General features: G+C 43.1%; 2 long non-coding RNA genes across 3 annotated transcripts; one reads left to right on the forward strand and one right to left on the reverse strand.

Annotated features, from left to right (window-relative positions):
• The first annotated feature begins 317 nt into the window (after nt 1-317).
• LOC129736695 (uncharacterized) lies at nt 318-8,427 on the forward strand. 2 transcript variants are annotated; one of them, XR_008733707.1, is made up of 3 exons: nt 318-870; nt 1,259-1,458; nt 8,304-8,427. It is a non-coding gene; the product is annotated as an uncharacterized LOC129736695 (long non-coding RNA). The 2 variants fall into 2 exon arrangements; XR_008733708.1 differs by lacking the exon at nt 8,304-8,427 and having other exon boundaries at nt 1,259-1,766.
• Nucleotides 3,036-9,045, reverse strand: LOC129736694 (uncharacterized). Its single transcript, XR_008733706.1, has 3 exons — nt 8,521-9,045; nt 8,320-8,427; nt 3,036-7,656 (listed from the first exon to the last, which is right to left on the reverse strand). It is a non-coding gene; the product is annotated as an uncharacterized LOC129736694 (long non-coding RNA).
• Nucleotides 9,046-9,863: the final 818 nt, after the last annotated feature.

Raw genomic sequence — 9,863 nt, forward strand, 5'->3', positions numbered from 1 at the left:
TGGCACAGGAGGGAAAGTTATGAACAATGACTGAATGTGACTGTTCCTCAAACTGGAAAGCAAATAAGAAACTTCAATTATTCCTCCCACCCCTAAACCCCTCACCCTGCAACTGAGTGTTTTGGTGGCTTTTGTACTCTGTGAGGTTTGTGCTTTTCCAAAGTTTTTCTCTGAAGCATGAGCTCAGTTGCAGAACTGCAGGGAAGGACAAACCAGCATGTTTTCATCAGGCAGTGTGGCAGTCTGAACTCCTGGATGAATCTAGCCCCCTCCCCTCCCCCCTGCCACCCTGCTAGACATATTTAAATCTCCAAAGATCTTCCTTTCAGATACCAGGGCTTCCCATTGTGCCGGCTTTTATTGGATTTCAGGTGCCATTCAGTCAACCCCCTTAGCTGCTTGAATTCTTGAAATGCTAGGATCATATTTCACCTGATCTGGCACTGAACCATGCTCGCTATCTCACCCCAAAATTAATTAAACCATAAATTTTCAGAATAAACATGCAGCATCCACTATCACTGAAACAGTCTGAGCTTTGTTGAGCAAACTGCTGCAAGAACAAAGCTTCCTCTTTCTCTTTCTACCCACTCTGCCTTCTCTTCTCTTGATGTGTATCAGCAAATACAGTAAATACAGTACCCTCCCTCCCTGTTACGGAGAGATAATTCTTGTTCTGCTGTTGTCACCATTTCATAGACCCAGAAGAAACTGCAACAGCTCACAGGGTGAGATCTTACAGGACAGCATTAACTCTACTAAGGTGAAGAGGAGTTATTCTCCAAAATTAATACAAGCATTTTCTTTTTTGTGGACAGCCTGGAAAATGCTACTTTAATTTGACCTTTACCTCAGTTTCCCATCTGCATAGTGAGTTTTTCTGTCTGACACTGGCGCTGGGCAGTTAAAATCCCTTAATGAAGGAGAGATGATTAGCTAATGCACCCAAGGAGATCATATAGGTATGCACAAAATTCTTAGTGATAATCTTGTATCTGTCTCAGAATAAATAGTCTCTCCTTCTAAATCCTCTCTATCCCATAACCATGAAACTTAGGCGATGCTAACTATGTTTAAAGCTTGAAAGATAACACCTGCCATTCCAAAACAGCCCCTAATTAAAACTACTGAACAGAAAATAACTAAAACAGGGTTTTCAGTTTCCTGCTCTGGACCGGTAAGCATGTCTGGAGGCCGCAGAATCTCTTCGATCTGAAGAAAGCCTCACCCCTGAAACTTGTTTAATTTTCTTTTCCAGGTAGCCTGGTCATCCCACGTAGAAAGCACTACCTCTGCCGACAATTTAGGACCAAGAACTCCACCAACATGATTCAGAGGAGACCTTTACCCTTATCCTCGTCTTCAAATCCTGTCAAAGCCCACAAAGAAAACTGGATGGCTGCTTGGATGGGAGACCTACAGAGCACTGCCTGGTTGCTATAGGCAGTGTAACCAAAGGTGGCATTTTTATTTCTTGAATCAACTGTCAGCCAACACCCTTGCCTGGTATTAAGGTTGCTGTGGGTTGATAGATATAAATCTGAGCTCCTGACCAGCTCTGGTCTTTAGAAATTCTCTTGTACATTTGATTGCCGCTCTGGTGCAAATGCCAGTGTCCTGGCTGTATTCCAGCTCTGCTGATTTACACTTTTCTGACTTAGATTCTCTCCTGTTTCAGACTGTGCTCTTCTTCAGCTCTTAAGCTTCTGTCTAGTGTGGATGAACATTGTTTCTCCCTAGCCAAAATAAAGTGATTCTTACATTTATTCTAGGGTGTTTTTGATTAACAGTGCCACAGAAAGGTGAATCTGCTGTTTGTTCTTGCTGGGGCCTCACATCTTTAATCCCAGGCGAAATCTGACCTCCTGGGCTACAGGATCTTGACCATGGCCTGAGATCCCTAGGGTATGGGGCCTCAGTTGTACACTTGCTGCTGCCAGGATGCTCCAGTCAGCCAAAGGGCTCAAGTGTAGAGCCAGGTGTCAAGATCAAAGTGTCGTCTGGTGCGGTACATTATCATGATCTGGCGTGGTTCTGCTCAGTCCTGAGGTTTGCATGCAGAGCCCCCAGCTCTGCTAGCAAACTAGGAATGCGATGCCTTTGTGAAAAACACAAGAGCAAGCTCTTCTTTAGCATTTCTGTTTCTGTTCTCGAGCTGGGATCTAAAAAATAAGACCAGAGGGAAGGGAATACAGAAGAGTTTTTACACCAGTTGTTCTTTAAAATTTGGAATAGGTTATTCATGACAGGTCTGAGTTTTCCTTGCAAGTTCCTACAGTTGTTGTCTACTGCCTATTTTTTATCTGTTGCCATGGACAGACTGGTGAATAACTGCACACTGCAAAACCAGAGAGCAGGCCCTTGGTTCCTAAGGAATTAATCAGCCCTAATTTAGACAAGAGCATTTCCCTTCATTTCAATCTTTCCCTCCCCACAGCATCTCCTGCCAGGATGTCCCACTGCCTGCTGGAATTAATGTGGCTGAAATATCCCTCAGGATTCTCCTTGAGGTCGTGAACTCAGCCTCTGGATCCTCTTTGGTTCTCCCTTCTAGCCCCTGAAATCGGATGTTGCCAAATGAATTTTGCTTCCCCATCCCATTCTTCATATTTTCCAAAGTCACTTCTCACTGGCAAGGAAAGACTTGGAGAGGAGAGAGAGACAGCGGGAAGAGTCCAGGCCTGGACTGCCTCTTTCCCACTGTGATTTCAGACTCCCCTTCTCACCCTGAGATCGTTTTGTCAGTGCAGTATGATGTGCTACATCCCAACCTGTTGGCACTTCCCAGGCCAGTGTGTTGAGTTGTCCTCAGGTTTTTGGGATTTTCCTTGTCCTTCATGAGGAAATCTTTTCCTTGTCCTTCATGAGGAAATCTTTTCTTCTTTTTTTTTTTTTTCCTTTTTTTTTTTTTTGACTGAAAGACCAAGGAACTCTTCCTCTTTGTTTTATTTTTCCTTTTCCTCTTTTTTGCTCAACTGAACCTACCTTGCCCTTTCCCCACTTCTGTCCTGTTCTTATCCCAAACTCAGAGCAGTCTTCCAAGGAGGTACACCCTAGACCAAACTGCGCTGCATTTCTCTGCTTTCTGCTTTCTCAGGAAAATGGCTCTCAAGAGAATATCTTTTGACTCAATTTCTCCTCAGTGAAATCCACTCCAGATCTTGTAGATCTGGAACTAGCTGGCAAGCATGTCTTTTTTTCTCTCCTCATTCATGGTACTTTTTATTGCTTGCTTCCTTTCCATATCATACTGTGCCCAATGAGCTTTGTAAGGCAGGTCAACAGCTCATTGTCAGAAAAACACCTGGCTTACTGACACTTTCCAGATTTGTGCTGTGAATCAGGTTATGCCTAGACTAACTGAAGTCTTCCTTGGGGTCCTCCAACTCCCGTTTGCTTTGCCTTGTGCATTGTTTTACCCAGGCAGAAAATACAATACATCCAGGACATCTGGTCCTTATGCATCCACCCTGCATCCCACTGTAGCCCTTTCTACATGCAGACCTTAACCTCCTTCAATGGTGTCCAGCAGAGCTGAAGGGTCTTAGGCATCTTTTACCAGATGTGGCCTTAATATGACTCTTCTACCCTCAAATTGCTGAAATGCCTGATCACTCGCAGGGCTGGCAATGGGTAATTTGACAGGTTGTTTTTAACAGTGTAGGATGAACAGCTGATCTTAAGACAGCCTGTTTGCAAGAAATTAAAGTGTTACTACATTTTGCATTTCCCTAGCGACATAGGGAAAATTATAGAGTTTCTCTGCTGATTCATCTGCTTTTACAGTTTTGGGTGTTATGTTTATTTTCCCAAAGTGTTTTTTTCTTTCCCAGACTATCCCAGGTCCCAAGGTCGGAGCTGATGTCTGCACTCCGAGTGCATCCTGTTTGTCATAGAATCGTTTAATTGCCATTTAAGAGAACTTATGCAACTGACCTTTAACATGGCAGTCTCCCTGCTGCACTTAATTCTGATGCTGACATATGAAAAGAAAGAAAAAAACTTCCTTTTGGCTAATGGGAAAGTCTTCCCACAGGGAAGATGAAAAAGGCAGGTGGGGTGAGGGAGCTGATGGAGTTCAGAGTGGTCGGTGGTTACACAAAGGGTTTGGTTTGGATGTTGCTTGCTTCCAGGGGAAACTACAGTACTAATTAACTGCAGTGAGGGGGAGGAATTTTTTTTAAAATGGGGAAAATGAATGATGTTACAAGCAAATTTATTTTATTGCTAGATCACTGCAGAGCAGTTCCATAAATCCCTTTCTCTAACCTCAGAAGATCTTCTGTCCAAAAACAGTGTTAGAATTTGGGAGGAACAAGGGGATTTGGGATGGGGGAAGAACTGAATTGCTCTTGTCTGTCTGTTTCTGTTCCTTTCGGCCCATGATTTTGATGAATTATCACCTGGCGATGTCTGACAGTTTCTGGCAGTGGATTGACTAGGTTGCCAATCCAGACCCAGAGTTACAGGATCTGCAACCTCTTCCTGACCGATTGGCCACAGTCTTAAAAACTAGAGAATAGCTGATATGGAATAACAAATACAATATATAAAACTCTCCAAATAAACAATGGAATAGATGGCATGAGGAGAGTCCTGAATATCTGACATTCATGATCTTCCTTGTGAATTGACTGTGAAATTAATCTCATAAATAGCAGACTGGCCCTGAGGCAAATATCGGTATATAAAATCTCACACAGAATCAAATCGTAGCTCAAGATTTTCAGCAGTGATCCAGTAATATTCCATTTTACTGCACCTTTTGTGTGTCAGAGGCACAGGAGCTGCTGAAGTCCCTGCCCCGAGGACTTTGTAGCTTCATTTCTGTTCCCTGAAGTTTTGAGATACTGACTATAAATGGGTGTGATAGAGAGTAAATAGGGGTAAATGGAGTTCAGCTACTCTTCCTATGTATCTAAGGCAGGGAGGTAACTCACTGGGCAGAGAAGAACCCACCACCTTTCTTTCTTTCTGTACATCTACCGAATCATATGAAGTAAAACACACTGATACCAGTGTCCCTTGCCATGACCTGGATCCCACATAAGCACCTAGGTTAATTTTCCCTAAAACTGATCTCTTCTCAGGCCCCTTTTGTTTGCAACACAGAGGCCTTACTGCTATATAGGTAAGGGCATGTAGAGTTTGAGAGGAGAGAAGCACATCTCTTCTTAATCAAAAAAAATCCAGATTTTCTGCTGAGAGTGCTGAAGACAGGGATATACGCAGTGATATTTAGTTCATTTGTGATTTGGCTTCTTAGTCCCTGAGGGCAGGAGGCATGGTCCATTTATCACTGGTCACAAACAAACAATGTGTATTTTTAGCTTCTCCTTTCAGAAGATAAAAAACAGTTTAAGTTAGCATGACATGACTTAGGTGGGGACCCTTTTATGTTATTTTATTTGTTTAGATAATTGGGTCACAGGAAAGCACTCCTGTGAGAACCACTCTCATTCCCAGAGATCCAGAGAGGTGAAGAGGAGGGAGAGAGTTGAGATTAATGCTAAAATAAAACATCCTGTGCAAAACAGCCATTGTCTATGTAACACTAATCAAGGTAATTTAGAAGGATGGCGGAAAACTTAAGCCTTAAGTCTGCCCTTTTTCATCACATGCCCATACCTTAAAATTCATCATCGCAGAACCTAGCTTCATCTTTGTCACATAGCAGAGCATGTATGACTCAATATGGTGTGCCCCACACTTGTTACATCTGGAGTTCATATAACACTTCCCCACCATGCATTTGTGCACTGTCCAAATGGTAAACATTTTACAGCTACTATTCTGATTTAAATTTTTTTATTGTGTTTATTTTTACTTTTTCCAAATTTCAGCTTTTTATTTGGTTCTCACAAATGTTTTGATAAAATCTCTTTGAATCTGTAATCTAATTACATGTACTGTGTTTCCATGCACAGTTTGAGGTTTTTGAGCTAGCAACTTTACATGCTTGCAGCCAAGGAGAATTTCATCACAGAAAACTCACCAGTCATTTGGTAATTATACCTGATTTAATTAGGAATCAATTCACTTATTGAAAAAAATCCCTCTTCTATTGTTTTTGAACCTGGTGGTGGTATCTCTTTGTGCGTGGCAGCAACCTCAAATCATTAGCCTGGTGCCAAGTAAAGACTCTTAAATGTCCATCATCCTAAACGTCTGACTGGATGGACAGAGAGGATGTTTTGGCAGTGATTTTTGTCTTGACATATTGCAAAAATGGCTTCTGAAAATCAATGTGGAGGTAAATGTTCTTGGGTTTTAGCAATACTCCCCAACAGCATGTCCAGAACAAGCCTGTGGGTTCACTAAATAGCACTTACGCGATACGCTCAAGACTGTACCATGAAATGCAGTCCCTCTTCTGTGCTCCACATACTGCAGTGTTGAAGGATCGGGCACGTGATCCAGTTAGCAACTCTGTGGCAGCACATGAGAATGTTTATGGATTTGTATTGTTCTTCTGTTTTGGAAAAATGCCAGTTGAGAAAGGCCACCTCCTACTTCCCCATCCTTCAGAATGTATAATGCGAGAGGTTTCAGTGAAGAGTCCATTCAGCTCCTGGACAGCCATCACATCTAACCCAGCAGCACACGGAGGCTCTTCCTGATATCAGAGCTCAGCTTCAGAAAGTTCTTGTCCTTCCGCTGCTTGTGTCATGGGCATGGGACAAACAGCTCCGTACTTCTCTCCCAGCTGTTCAAAGTTATCCTTCCCAGCTTCTTTCCTCTCCGCCTCCTCATCCACGTTCTGTTGCCACACATCTGGCTTTGAGCATGGAGCCACTTCTTGGATCTGATCCCTAGCAGCTGTCTGCTGCCAGTGCTTTCCCACAGAGGATAGGGATGGGATCCAAAAGGCAAGGGGAAATGGAGAACAAGCTGGGAAAGTCCACAGCAGGTGGAGGTTAAGACAGAACCGAATCTCCACAGGAGCAATGTCCTTTTCCCTTCTCTCCAGTCAGCTCTGTGAGTGTCTGCCTCTTCAGCATGTTTCGCCCATCCACTTCTCTGTTATTTCTGAAAATGTAGATTACCTCCTCCATCTCCTTTGCCTCCAAATGAGCTCTTTTCTGGATGCAGACTTCCACAGCAGGTTGTTACCAGTGTGGATCACTGGGAACACACCCCAGTGGACACAGCAGAAAAGGCACATAGGTGCAAAATGACACATCCTGCTCAAACCATTAGAATAGAAACATTTATTTAATTTTCCCAGTGGCAGATGCCAACTAGATGCAGCTGGAGAATTCAGTCCATGTAGCTCCTCCTCCTTGTCTAAGCAGGAATATTTCAAGGGTTGTGAAGTGACAACAGCAGTGAATGAGGGCTGAAAATGGGGGAAATAAAGCCTGGAAATTTACTCTCTGTGTCATGCGGTAACAACAGAAGGTCACATTCAGTCCCCAGGGTTGTCAGATGAAACCTCTCAATGTGATTAAGGAACTGGGGTTGCCTTCAAAAACATCCCATGTCAAAGGTTTGTCTTCATGCTGGAGTAAGAGGGAAAGGCAAGAGAGAAGTAGATTTGACCAAAACCCACCTGAAAACTTGGAAGCATTTCTGATGCCTTCCACAGCTTTAGCTTTGGTCTTCTCTCTGCCCTTTTGTGGGTTTGGCCTCATGATATATCCCAGAGCCAGAAAGCTGTGAGCAGAGACAGATTAGCATCTTGTTTTCAGAAGCCTAAGACCGGGATATATGGATCTGTTTATTTTGCAGATGCCAATAGCTAACACATCCATTGTGTTCAACATACACAGTGCTCTGAAGCTGCTGCTAAAAGAGGACAGACATTTTAGCTGGCTTATTATCAGCGTACATGCACTGTAGATGGATCCTTGGCTTTTAGTTCACCCTTGCTCTCAGTTTTATTTCAGCACGTTGTCCTATTAATGATCAAGCACTCTTTGAGCTGCATTTTATTAAGTTGCCTGGAGGACCTCTGGCATCAGCAAAGTAAATATACTTGTGGTGATATTATTATTATTAGATTCATGCTAATAAAAGGATAACAATCCAGCAAAAGGCCTTTAATCAGTCTGTGCTGTGTAGGCAAAACCAAAGCTTTTTATTGGGATTTTTTTCCTCTAGCCACGTATGGTCCTGTCCACATGAGTGGAGAAAAAACAAAAAAGACCATCAGTTGAGTGATTAATTTACAAGGCTTTGTATCTTTGATGAAATTTACTCTTTTTCTGTGCTACATAATTGGTTTGGAATTTCCTTCCCTTTACTCAGAATTTCACAGAAAGATCCACTAACATCCAGTAATAAAGATTTTGCTGCACTAGTAACTTGCAGACTTACCCACTGAAGAAAGATCCCAGCTCTTGGTTAGTGCAAGCTGAAGAAGATGGTCTGGTGGATCAAAGTAAAACCAAGGCCAGCCAGAAACCAACATCACGTTGAAAACACCTGTGGGTAGCGACAAAGGAAATTCCCCAGGGTAATTACTGAATCTACTCACTGCTTTGTTTGTCTGGAAAAATACAGCAAATGCTTCCCTACTTCATCAGGACACTGCGAGGATAACTTCCAGTAAAAAGTAGAAGCTCAGCACTCCTAGAAGGGTGGTGACACATGAACTCCTCCGTAGACTAGAACAGCTTCACTCACTCCATATTTCCTTCTAGCTCATCTGTGTCTCAGGGGATTCAGATGTAACCATTTCCTCTGCAAAAGCATCTCAATTGTGTAGCTGTGAAACAGAGCCACAAGGAGGAACTTCAGCACCTACAGCATGCACACAGTCATGTTCCTCCTTTCAGTCATCACCAGACTGGGTCTGCAGCTCCTGTTCTGGTACAGTCACAGCACTCTCCAGGACTTGTGCATATTTGCCTCTTTTTGGTATCTATCACACCTCACCTTTGCTGTGATTCTGCTCAGGACCACTCTGTACTGATAATTAAGGTCCCCACTTTTCCTAGCTCTTTCACTCTGGGAAACTGATCCTGTGTTTCAGACACACCATCAGACATACACCCCCCTCCTTCTATAAATCCAGCCCCCCGGGTTTGTTTCCTCTCACACCATCCCCATTTTCATTCTGTCTTTTTGGTTTTTTTTTTTTGAGTTTGTTCACATGGCTATTTACTGGGGAAGCTGACAGCTTCCACTGCTCACCTGAAGAGAATTAATTTCAATCTCACATTGATTTTCAGTCTCATGCCTCGATTTTGTAACTAAAAAAAAAAAAAAAAAATTATCTATGATTCTGAGCTCAGTATTCCCTACAACTGTCCTGAACTTGAAAAAAAAATGCTTTAATATCTCTCTACAAATTATTGTCTTTAATAGCTATAAATCTGTTTTAAACCTGCAGGATGTGCTGGCATGGAGTTAAATGGATTGTGTTTCTCCACAGACTGTCTTATTGCATGGCAGTCCCAAGACACAGGGGTGGCACAGCTGTGGGCACGTGTCTGCCCTGGTTCTCTGTGTGCTGTCTGCATCCTCCTATCTCTGCCCTGAAATAGCTCCCCAGTGGCCTCTTGGCTAGCCCAAGGAGGGAGTGGAGTGTTCTTGTGTTGCACCCCTCTTTGGGTCCAGTGGATGCTCTGCAAGGAGTCCTGAAACCTCTGGACTGTGGATGCGACTGGTTCAAGCCTTCAGCTCAGAAGTTAAAGAACTCGTGCAGGGGTTTGGTATAAAACATGATGTATCATAGAGGATGGTGTGAATGCAGTGCAATGTATAACTTGAGGTGAACAAGATCCCTCAGATCTGAGGAGCCTGTGTAAGAGCCTTCTTGAAGGACATCATCAAGGTCACAGTGATTGTGTTTATGCTAAGGTGCAGGAGAGATCCTGAGTTCAAATATGCAGTCTGTCCACATTACTTGTCTGCAT

This window comes from Falco cherrug, chromosome 8, assembly GCF_023634085.1.
Source record: "Falco cherrug isolate bFalChe1 chromosome 8, bFalChe1.pri, whole genome shotgun sequence".
In the NCBI taxonomy this organism is placed as follows: Eukaryota; Metazoa; Chordata; class Aves; order Falconiformes; family Falconidae; genus Falco; species Falco cherrug.